Genomic DNA, 12,311 nt, shown 5'->3' on the forward strand with positions numbered 1-12,311 from the left:
CAGACTCCCGTTGTGCCTGTATTCACACGCAATACAGACAATCACAACTGGTTTTTGCCAACTTCTTCCCATTTCCACCTCTTCTGACTCCATATCTAAATTCCTTCCTCTCCAATCCTCATCTGCACTTATCATTCTGCCTATAGCTTTGATCCCCTTACACCTGTTTCTCCCCAGTCCTATACTTGGTCTGTCCCTATTCTCTGCCTTTATAGTACCTTCATGAGATCTTTCTATCCATTCTCTTAGTCCAAATGAATTCCAGTTCCTCTCATTTCAGTCCTACATGATGTTACGCTTTTCTGGCTGGTCACTCCCTTCTCAGTCAGCAGATCTCCTAATCCATTCATTACTGTAATTTCTAGTCCTGGATTCCTTCTTAATCTCTAAAGCTTCTAATGCCAAGTTCCACGTGCACTTTTCAAAGTTTTGCATTCAAACTGATTGGCTTCCCACCTGTCCATTACTCACACTCATAGGAGCCATGGACAACCCATGCATGGAATTTCTCTGCTCTCACATCATAGAGAGCAAACAGCCAAGTGGCCCATGGTCAGCCTAGAGAACAATTGTACACAGTTTCAATTGCAGAAGTCTTCTTGAGCCCAAACCAGAAAACTGTCTAGCATAGAAGTTGTTCATAGAAGTTAGCAATGTTTTAAGAAATCGCTGATGAGCATATCAAAAGTAAGATTTTTCCACAGGTTTGTAATTTAATTAAATTCAGGTTGATTTTCCTTGGTATATCAAAATGCATGTCCCCTCAGAAAGAAGGATTTCCCCATTCTGTACTAATTTGAGAAAGAACATAAATTATTTAATTTCAAATAAAAGATAATTTTATATGACTTTTTTATCACAAACTTGTCCTTAGTTTTATTATTGAGGATTGTGGCATTGTTGACAAAAAGTTGGTCAATGTTTGGGAAAGTTGAAGAAAAGAAAACAGGAACTTACAAGCCTTCAGGAAGGTGGTGGAGTCACCATCCCTGGAGGAGTTCAAGAGGTGCCTGGATCTGGCACTGGGTGATATGGTTTAGTGGTTTAGGGGCTACAGAGACAGTGATAGGTGGATGGTCGGACTGGACGATCTTGAATGTCTCTTCCAACTTTGACGATTCTATGATTAAACTTAATTAGCAGGAGTATTACTAGGCTTACTTTGTTTATATTTATCTCCACTCAATCATAAAAGGTCCAGGGTGATGAATATTAATTTATAAATTACTATATAAAGACATTGGTTTAATTAGACAATCTCTACGGGACTATGATCGAATTTAAAGCATTCCACGATGGCAGATATGAGCAGCAGCTCAAATGAAAGATACCTGCTTGAGGTTAAATTTGGCCTCCTTGTGTTTTATTATCCAATACAGCATTTTTATCTGATTGAAAAATTAGCCATTAATAAACTCAAACCTACACAATTCCAAGAGATGCTTAAATTGTACTCAATCCTTAAGTTTCAAACCTTGGCTGACAGAATGAAGTTTTGGAGAACTTCTGATGACAATCAAATACTTCAGAACAATTCTGAGCAATTGTGCTCTCAAATACTCAAGTTGATACTCTATACAGACACAGAAGGGATAAAGCAGAACAGTTTTGAAAATAAGAAAATAAATAAAATTAAATGGCTCGAGGCTTATAGATAGCTTCTTAGTTTCAATCATCCACAAACAAGCTAAAGGAAATCTAAATTAAAGGATACCAGGGTTTAATTTTAAAGGAATCTATGAGTGAAAAATTTTGGTGGTCTGTAAGAAAAACACACCTTTATCAATGCATTTAAGAACAGCTGTGTAAAGTCTTCAGGCTCAAATATTTACTGGACCTAACAGCTGAACTATAAAAATTGTGTGCATAAGATGCACATTTCTCATTTCATGCACCCCTGTGCCTGTAGGTCATTACAACAGTATCAGTTCCAACTTCAGATTCCACACATGCAACTCATCTTTCTAAATCTAATGCTGTGAGTGTTGAATCACAAAAACGTGGACTTTGAAGTTCATTATTTAACAGAGACAAATGAACATCTGAGAGTATGAAACTTCTGTAAAGCCAAGACTTCATGTACTTATTTTGAAGATGAAAAGTGAATCTGAGAATGAAAGTACCACTGCAGGTCACCAGGTACGGATTTATCTATTGCTAGCCATGTTACAACTGTCTCAAATCCTTTTCTTTTGTCAAAGACACATCTACATAAAGAAGCATAAAGCCTAGTTTTATTGCAGCAAGGCTAAGCACTAGTAGCAGTCTAATCCAAGCAGCAGAGAACTTAAAACAGGCTAAAGCATATAGCTTTTGCAACTGCAGTATAGAGGCACTCAATGTTAACCTGTGAGCAAGAAAGAAAATGAGAACGGTTTGATTCAAAGTTGTTTTATTGACCTGAGATTGGGTATTAGCTATATTTAGGGTGAAATAAATAAACACAGTTCAGACAGAGGACCCAAAATTTCAGCTACAGGCGAGCCCAGACTGTTGACCTTGTTCATTTAAAAAATCAGTGCAGGTCTATCCACATAAAACTGGTCATGGACCTTTTGAACAAGCTCTTACAATTTTTTTTTTTTAATTATTCATGTTTGTCTTTTGTTTTCAAAGTTCATAAATTATTTCTATTCAACCTGAAGAAAGAGTTGTGAAGGACAGCCACCTTACAATCCCAGAAAAGCCTTACCTGAAGAGCATGTGGCTATTTTTCACAGATTTTTAAAGAATGGTTCTCAAAATAAGCCAAGAAATGCCATGGGCCATCTCATATGTGTACACTCTAATGAATTTTATCAGGTAGACAGTTTCATATTACAGTTGTCAACTCATTCTAACGGTTTCATTAAGTAGGTTGAAATATGCATTTTAGAGACACGGATTCTAAAGAAGAGCATTAAGTTACAGTTCAAAAATACATATTCACAAGCCTGATTTGTTTAATGGTACTTGAAAGTGCTCAGTGTCAACTGATAATTGACACTAGAGTTTACGTGACTAATAAGAATAATTGTCTGTGTAAGACAAATTGTTGATATGCTGCATGGTGATTTTTGTGGTTTTCTCCTATCTTGTGTGAAATAGATACTTCAGATGTAGTATTCAGTAACGGGGATAGAAGTGTTAAGAAAGGTAAAGCTGGAAAGGAGAACAACACAGCAGCAACACATATTCTGATTTACCTGCCCTTCATATGCCCTATGGGAATATCTCCAATGAAAACTCTACTATGCACGAAGCAAGCAAACAACTGCACCTGTTCTACAACCAACAAGGATCAGAATCTAAATTTTCCAACAATGCACATAAATACAAGTTCCATCACTGAAAGAAAGTGCTTATTCTCGAGCTTTAGTATTAAAATATTATGATGAGAAAAATCTGCCTTAGCAAAGTGATACCAATGAAGTCACAAAGCAATTACAACAAAAATTCACAATGTAAAAGTCTCTTAGCAATCAATCAATTTCAGACAGCAAATTTGGCATATGCACATTTTTTACATTCTTTGCCAGATTCCAAATTGCTCAAATTGCGGGTTTTATTTTATAACAAAAACCGTGTAAAAAAGAGGTTGTTAGGGTAGAAATTATGAGCAACCAGAGAAGAAAAAGTCCAGAGAGAAAGAAGAACACAGAACAAGTAAACAACATTAAAAGGAACAAGAAAAGACATTTACAGTTCTTCTCCTGAACTCTTCTTTCCCATTATAAACTATTTTGTTCCCAAAAGCCTACAGCTTGCAATAACCTCAAAAGCCTCTTTCATCCATTCAAGCCACCTATATTTCATTAAAATGATCTTTAAAATCATTATGCTAGTTTATACAGAAGCTCTGAAGAGTATCTGTGGAGTTTTCTGTTTTGTAGGTCTGTATTTCTATCCAGTTGCGGATGAAGGGACTTGGGGAGATCAGGTCAGGAGGCAAACATAATAAGTGTTACTATATTTGCCTCATGATATTTACAAATATCAGCATGAGTAAATCCGCAGACTTGTTATGGGGGGAGGGAAGCAAATAATGTAAAAAAATCTTTTGTTCTTTCAATTTTCATCCAATTTTTAAAAAATGTGTTATTTTGGGATGGAGGGGAACACAGGGAAAAACCATTTGTTTCAAAGCAGAACATTTCAGATATTCCTGATAAAGATTCTAATGAATAAGATTTTTGACTATTCAGTAGGCATCTAAACATAGTTACTCTTCTTCATCAGTTTCTCTACTGTATTTTCTAAACTAGTTATTTGTGTTTCCAGTGTTGAAAAAAATAGAATTATACAAAGTAATAAATCACTTAAATTTCCTTTTCTGCTATGTGCTTCTTGCATGTCAGAATGCAAGTCACTTAGATATATTTTCACCAAGTACATTACCCTGGGTTTCTTGTATGACAGACACTCCAATCTTCTCCCTTATTCACACTAAATCTGCTCTCACAAACTTGATACTGCTTTAAATTTGTACCAAAGGTTCTAAAGAAAACCTCAGGCTCTAATGCCATTTGTACAGGCTGAAATAAGAATCTAGAAACTTTTCCTTTGTTTTGCCTTACAGTGTCTCAGGAAAGCAAGGAAGTACATGGGGTTTAGCAGATTCAACGTCCAAACTGCAAAATAATAACATCTGTCTCATTTCACTGGTGAGCTGCTTCAAATTCCTTGAGAAAACAAGACCTGAAGCAGCAATGGAAACTGCACTCTGGCTGCAGCAAAGGGCTTACCATGGTGGCAAAGTGAATTGAACACAAATCCATTATTCACAGCTAGTAGGGCGATTTAAAAACTTTTTTATTAATTGTCTATCCCTAGTTGCTCAGTAAACCGTTAAGGTTGGTCTGTCCATAAGCTCATGCTTCCAGATCTCTTGTAAATGTGATGTTTGAAAGAAAAATAAAAATAAAGTACACCCAGCACCTGACATCTGGGACTTCATCAAGGGAAACAAAGCCAGCAGGTCTGAACCTGCAGCTGAAGTTTGGGTAAGAGCTGGATCGACTGGCTGGCACACCAAAACCCACCTGCCAGGACATGCGGTAGGCTAGAGTAAGTGTACAAAGAACTATATACATTTCCCTTGCGTATATGTTTCCACCCTACTATGAGGTAGAGAGCTTGAGTACTAGGAGCACTTTGCTGTCACTCTGCAGTGCAATCATCATGGAAAAGGGCAATGCTTCCCCCTTGTAGGGATGTGGGGAAACATGACAATGAACACTTACAGTAAATTATGTATGATTTAGCCGTGACCTATAATACAATATAAAGACTTGCGCCCAAATTTAAGATACCATCTTAAAGAGTGACTGCACAAGTCACCATGCATTCAAAATTAAAAAAAAAAAAAAATCAAAGAGCTTGCCTTGTAAAGTAAAAGGTGATTTCTATAGTGATACTCTGCAAAAGCCAGCTAGCAAGGCACAAGCTGAATAGCTAAGCAGCCCAAACGTGTCCCTCAGTGACTCCCAGCCAGCTCTAGCAGGTCTTCAGTAGTGCAATAACATAGCAAGAGGAGCCTCTGATGGAAGGGTAAGTACCTGTTGATGGTGCAGAGAGGACACACCTGTCCCCCTTTTCACAGCTAAAAAGAACAAACTACAAAACCATGCTTTTGTCACTGTTCAGGGAAAGTGACTTGCTCACAGCTACGTTATCAAGAAGAGTTAAGAGAACAGTGGCAAATAAAACCAGCAAAAAAACCCTCTCCACAGTCATTCATGTGGAGGAGGAAAGCTGCAACTGTTTATGGCATATTTCATTATGTTGCCAGATCAACTGAAGTTCGGAGGATAAAGTTTATTGTGCGACATGGCAAAAGCTGTGTGACATCACATAAAAGCATGCTACGTGCCCCAGTGTTGGAAGAAACAGCATTGTTAATCACACATGTGCCATGAAGCAGTGAACAACATGCTTTAACAAATAAGTCTGTATGCAGCAGCATAAGAGAAAGATTTTCTGCAATTAAAAAATTTTGAGGGACGTACAGAACACGTCTTCTGCAGAAATTATTTCAAGGAAACTCTGGACCCACAGCATTGTCAGAATTGCTCAGTATCCCACCCTCCCACAGCAGCACTGACAGCCTGCCTGCTGACCCTCACAACAGTGTCTATGCATGTACCTTTTTCACTAGTAGTTTTGTTTTTACTGGAGCTCTAATGAAATTCAGTATTTTCCAGCACTCTCCTCCTATTGAAGCTTGTGTACTAGCTCATGTGCAGAAAATAAACTTGCTCTAAATCTTAAATCACCTCATACAATTAGGATTTCTTAAATTAGAAAATATATATTTAAATGCAAAGCCTTTATCAATTACATTGAAAGATGCAATTCCGGCATTTATGCTCAGTATTTTATAACTGAAGATCATTAAAACCTACTGTATACATCTCAGTCTTTATCACTTTTGGTATTTTTAAAAGTAGCTTCTATAAACTCTCTCGCTCTTTTAGTTATTACCTAACTGAATGTTAAGTTATTCAGACAAACCTGAAGTTCAAGTGATCAATATGATCCTACAGCCCACACAGTTTTACCCTCAGAAGCCTAAACATTATTGCTTGCTGTTTAACAGAAGCACAAGTTAAAACCTATAGCTGCTATTGAGTGTGAACAATTTTTCTGATCATGTTGCATGAAAAAAACATTAATTTTCCACTGACTACTAGTGGTTGTTATCCAAGGATTTGGGGCTAGGATATTTGCCAAGTTGTAAATGAACACATAGAGCGCAGAGGACACAAAAGGAATAAGTGAAATGCTCTTAGTCAGCACAGTGACAGGAACCTTCTCTATCATGAACTGTTAGATTTGAAAAAAATTATGCTAATAGTAATTTTGTGTTTTACATATGCATCAACACAATAATTTTCAACTACCTGGCTTGAAAGCAGTTGCATGATCCAGAATTAGTAAAGCCCAATAATATTAGTAAGCCCAATAATAAAGCAGCATCCTTCTAGGACTCAAGGATTAGCACAAAGCATAATAGCTCTACTGGAGCGTGAGCTGGGAAAAAAGGAAGATCTTGGTGTTCCAGAAAACTGGCCTAGATTCTTCACTCTGCACAAAGCAGAAGACACTAATCAGCCAGGAGATAAAAAGAAGTTTCAAGGTGATTCTTTCTAGAAATGCTGAGAATATGGGTACAAAACAGCTGCTGAAGAAAAGCCCAGTACATTTTCAATGACATCAGGATGACTTTCACTTACAGGCACTGCAGCAAGGGAATGCACTGACAATCCATATAAACTATAGGTGAGAAGCCAGCTAGGAAACCAAAAGAGTAGTGGTTTAAATACTGCTTTCTGGAAGATAGCTTTGTCACGTTAAATTTCTTGCTGCTGTGTTCTAAGACAGCACTACTGTACAAGAAATCCAGAAAACTGGGAATTGTTAGTTTTTTGAGAGGAATGTATTGTCTGAAAAAGTTCACGCAGGATCCTCAAAACGAAACCAGTGTGTAGTGACCATACTTTCTGCTTTGGGTTTGCACCTGCATCACTGCTTTATTCCACAATCTTTCAGCCTGACAATAAAAATGCTTTGAGATAACCCTGCTGAGCAAGAATGCCTGATTTCTTCCACAGATAAGAATATTATGAATAAGGACCTTAGCTATCTTCAGATAAGCTAAGCACAGTAATCATGTTATGGCATATTAATAGGTATACATGCAGACGGAATTTAATTCTCTGTACAGAGGTTGCATCTAATATCATCCTACGCCAAACAATGAGTTTCTGTACAGGAAATGGCACTCAATTCAACTACATGACCTGTGACAGCAAGCACAAAAAATGCCTGGCTTTCAAGATGGCATACTAAATTGTTTTGCTTAAACAGTCAGTGTATGCATTACTAATTAGAGTGGTACAGTTTCTAGATTTTAATCATCTAAAACTAAAGATTTTTTAATGTACTAGTGGTTTAAAACACAACAGCAGCAACAAAAATCGCCACCACCTAGCTTTCCTGGGGCAGAAGACAGAAAGTGAGGAAAGAGGAAACCATGATCTACTGGTACCCATGCAGTATCTCTCACTTACATTAGTCATTATGGAATCATCGTACATGAGAAAGACTGAAAAGCTATGGTTGGAAGCTACCCATGGAGTTTCAGTTCAAAAAAGCCCCTGATTTTCTCTGGATGCCAAATACTCCAAAATAAAGTTGATGATGGCACAGCTCGCCAAGTTTACCTATTAAATACGCTGACCTTATAAACGAGCTAGCACCTTTTGTACATGGTTCACTATGGATGGTTCTGATGGATGTCAATTATCTCCCTCAGAAAACAGGTACCTTAAGATGGGAAATTTTATGATGTTTCTAGAACAGATCTAGAAATTAACTTGGCTTCACCTTGACACTCTAAAATCTTGGGCAATGAAGAGCACCAGATTCAACTTTCACTGTTGCGTCTGGATATGTAGGATAGCAAAGACAAAGTGGAGGGAGGCAAAGAAGGAGGTTCTATACACATGCAACATTCTCAGTGCTCTCTTAGTGACCATGGTTTGAGGAGAATGCAGAGTAAGTGATAGGGCAGAAAAGAAGAAATAAAGTGATGGTCATTACAAAAAGCAAATACGGATGTGATGCAGAAAATGTGATTTCTTATCTAATGCTCTTGTAGAATCATTCCTCCTACTCTATGGTAGCCATTAGCAACCTAGAAATAAATTACATCAAAACTTTTTGTGTCTGAAACACTGCCAAATGTATCACTTGGGGGAGTTATACCATCTGCTGTCTCCTGCTTTCTACTGCACCCAAGATCAAAGGGCTCACATTTACTGAGAACACAACAGTTCTGAGGCTTGTCTTTAAAGAAGTTATAAGGAGCTCAGTGCTCCACATAAAATCTGAGAACTGTTCACAGGCATAAATAACTGTGGTACAAACAAACAATGATGTCCCTCTACCCCCCTTGCTGGCCAATGAACTAAGTATTTGGGTTGGAGTAAAATGAACCTTTGATACTGACTGAAGAGAAACAAAGGAAGAAAAACATAATTAAGAACAGAAAGGGGTCATGAAAACCAAGTATTTGAGGAAATAGAGCAAAATAAGCATTTACTTGATGTCTACGACCACAGTCAGATGTAAATCTTGATTCTCCAGCCCTCTCCACATTATGTTATGGTCAACATTCTACTTTCAGAATTCACTTCAAAGGAAAAGTCTTTTGAAGGGTCGAACTCAAAAGTTCAGTGCTTATCTCCAACTTTCAATTCTGTGTTTTTCAAAACTTGACCCTCTGTCTTGCAATGTAATAACTAACAAAGCAGCTACTACATGTTTTCTACCCCAAATTCTGATGCAGCAGAGCTTTAAAACTGCTGCATGTGCTGACTGTAAAACAAATTCTCCCCATCTGGTTTATGAGACCTCAAAGATGGAGCAGCATAAAAATGTCTGGTTTGGATGATTGGGGATGAGGGAAAATATCTCACCAAAACACAAAGGGAAATGTCTAACTTACAGGAAGATCTAAGGCTTAATTTTACAGTGATTTCTATCTATTTGTTAACACCAGCCTATACTGAAATCAGAGACTCACAGAACAGTTTCAAATACTGCAGGATTTGTGCTAAATCACAAAATACTGATTTAATATCCCAGCCCCCTGGTGCACAGCTACTGTAACTTCAACAATTATTTTAGGAAGTATGTGGCATTTTTCCTAAGCTTCCTCTCTCACTCCCAGTTAAAAATTATGTGTATGCTGTGGAAAACAGAGCCAACTATGGAGAAAGTCTCCCTTTCACACTGAGAAATGAGCCTGATTCAGTGAGATAAGGCTTGGGGCCAGATAATCCTCTTAACAATACTTTATTTCATCAGAGTCCTTCTTTCCTCCACTAACTAAGTTGTAACATACTTGTCTGCCTAAAAAGTCACAGTACATTCCTCTCCTACCTATGCCCCTCAAAAATACTGTTCTCATTGACTTAAAAAAAAGTGATATTTTCAGTTTGGTAGTGTTGAAGTGTGGAAAAACAAGTAACTAAAATTCTTTTTTGACACTTGGACAACAAAGTGTTTCAAATGTTTCCATTTAAATATGTACTATTTCATTTCAAATACTGAAGCTCTTCTTCAATTTCAAAAAGTTGTAACAGTAGATTTTTCTTCTTTTTCTTGATGAAAGGGTGTACTTTATTTGATAACTATGTGTAGGGGTTTTTTTTTAATCAATTGGAATTCATAATATATTTCTAAATTACTAATCCAGTGAGAATTTAGAAACTGCTGTGAGGTCAATTTCACAGACAAAGAAAATTAAACAAAGGTGCTTCTGTGAAAAGCAAAGAATTTAATACTGAATCAGGTAAGAAAGTAAAACAGCTAGTGATATTGGAGAGAACACCTAAAAACACTGGCACTTGAGACTACTTTCAGAGAAATACTGTTTCAATTCTATTATCACATGCAAATATTTTACACCCACAGTAGTACATTTATTCAAGATGAGGCACCACAGTGGTACAAGAGTGTTCCATAAGTAATGACGCTATTTGACTCCTCTAAATCAAGAGCCAAATGTCCTAACTGCATCCCAGTTAGCCTAATTCTCCACCCCAAAGTAACTCCCACCCAGTCTGCCCTCTCCAACTCTCCCCTTTCCATCTCAGTATCCCTTGACCTCTTCTACACCGCCCAACTATTGTCGCGGCAAAGAGCAGTGGAGGTTACGGCTCAGGATAGCAGACTCAGGGGAGAAGAGCTGCTGAAGCATTCCTTTATGCCCCTCTGCTATTTATGCATTCACAGAAGTAATTTCATCAAACTTTCAAGAACAACTGTTTCCCTGTCAAATGAAAGAACTGATACAACTGGCAGCATAACTGCAACAGTCAAGTATCACAGGAAATCGGACAGTACCTGTAAGCCTTATATAAGAGCAATTCACTCCCCTCGTCTGCCAATCGCTGCCAGCACTACCTAAGAAATATTAGAAAAATGTTTTACACTCTCTAATCTGATAAAAAGTCAACTTAATGCACTTTTTATCTCAGAGATACATCTTCACACTATATAAATAAAAGCAAAAATTCCAAGACAACATAGAGCTCATTTACGAGATTTATACATCATCCTGTGTTGTTTCCCAGCATTCTGTTTCTCCTTATTTCCTTCAGTTTTAGTCCATAGCATTGCAGACTTTGGCAGTGGAAAAACTTCACCAACTCTAAACTAGAACAACAGAATATTCTTTTACTTTTGGCAGAACTGAAAAACACTACAACTGCTTCAGCCTGAATGCAGAAGTAAATGTACTCTGGCTGTTTCTTTGGTTTAGACTAAAACTCTAAGCCAAGTGTAAGGACCACTTTACACACTTATCAGGTGGTGCTGAGCACTCTTGTGACAAAAAGCTTCCATTTCTTCCCAGCTAAGAAATTAATTCTCAGCAAGCAAAACAGATGTGGAATACAGTGTTTCCTCACTGCTGCTAAAACAGCTCTCCCAATTGCTCTTACTGTTCCATTACACCCCCTCAGAATAACTAATCCATACAGCTTCAAAATGAGAGCTGGTGTTTCCACATTGTCCTCAACTGTGTTTTAATCCATAGTTCCAAGCTGTTCTCCCTGCTTTGCAGACACATATACCATACCCTGCTCAGTCAAGGAAATCTAGGTATGAAGAAAATAATCCAGCTTCTAAAAAAAACGCAATTTGAAATAAGATGCTAGGAAGAAAAAAAACAAAACACCAAACAGCAGGCATGTGTCTAAACATATACATGAACATAAATCTCAGCTTCCAATCAGTGAAAGAATAAACACTTCTGCCAGGTACCTGCAGCACTGTGTGAAAGTTCTGGAGTGACCCTACTCCTCTTTCCCCCTCAGCATTTTGATTCAGAGTACACACATTGTGTGTTTCAGTATGGAAGCAAGCCTACCAGATTGGTTTCTTTAGGAAAAAGGGCTATCATTTCTTCTTGGAGATGAATCTTCAGAATAAGGCCAGTATTAACTGAACTACAGCTGCTACTAGATGAAAGGAAACATTACTCAAAATCCTGTTTTTAACCAGCAAGCTATAACAGAAAGATAAAGAGTTTTTACAAACTGGATTTATCAGCACAGCCCAGCTAAGAATTATGTTCCCTAACAGTTTTCATCTCTTCTCAGCTGGGGCTCTTGACCTACCGCTCCATGAAGTGGACTACTATTCTTTAAGCTTTTCAGGAATGACGAGTAGTTGATTGAAAAAAAAAAAAACGGGCTGGATTTTATTTTTTGAAGTAAGCTCCCCAGGTTTACTATGCTGACTAAGACATTGGTTTAACT

At 37.6% G+C, this 12,311-nt stretch overlaps 1 protein-coding gene and 1 long non-coding RNA gene across 3 annotated transcripts in view; one reads left to right on the forward strand and one right to left on the reverse strand.

Moving 5' to 3' along the window:
* The window catches only part of RPRD1A (regulation of nuclear pre-mRNA domain containing 1A), a 43,889-nt gene that overhangs the window by 10,757 nt on the left and 20,821 nt on the right, over positions 1-12,311 (reverse strand). The gene's annotated exons all lie outside the window — the stretch shown is intronic.
* On the forward strand, positions 473-3,340 carry LOC127482405 (uncharacterized). 2 transcript variants are annotated; one of them, XR_007908590.1, is made up of 3 exons: positions 473-687; positions 2,029-2,139; positions 2,617-3,340. It is a non-coding gene; the product is annotated as an uncharacterized LOC127482405 (long non-coding RNA). The 2 variants fall into 2 exon arrangements; XR_007908591.1 differs by having other exon boundaries at positions 3,088-3,340.

This window comes from Manacus candei, unplaced genomic scaffold (assembly GCF_025592945.1).
Source record: "Manacus candei isolate 608988 ecotype Guabito, Panama unplaced genomic scaffold, ASM2559294v1 h1tg000088l, whole genome shotgun sequence".
Taxonomy (NCBI): domain Eukaryota; kingdom Metazoa; phylum Chordata; class Aves; order Passeriformes; family Pipridae; genus Manacus; species Manacus candei.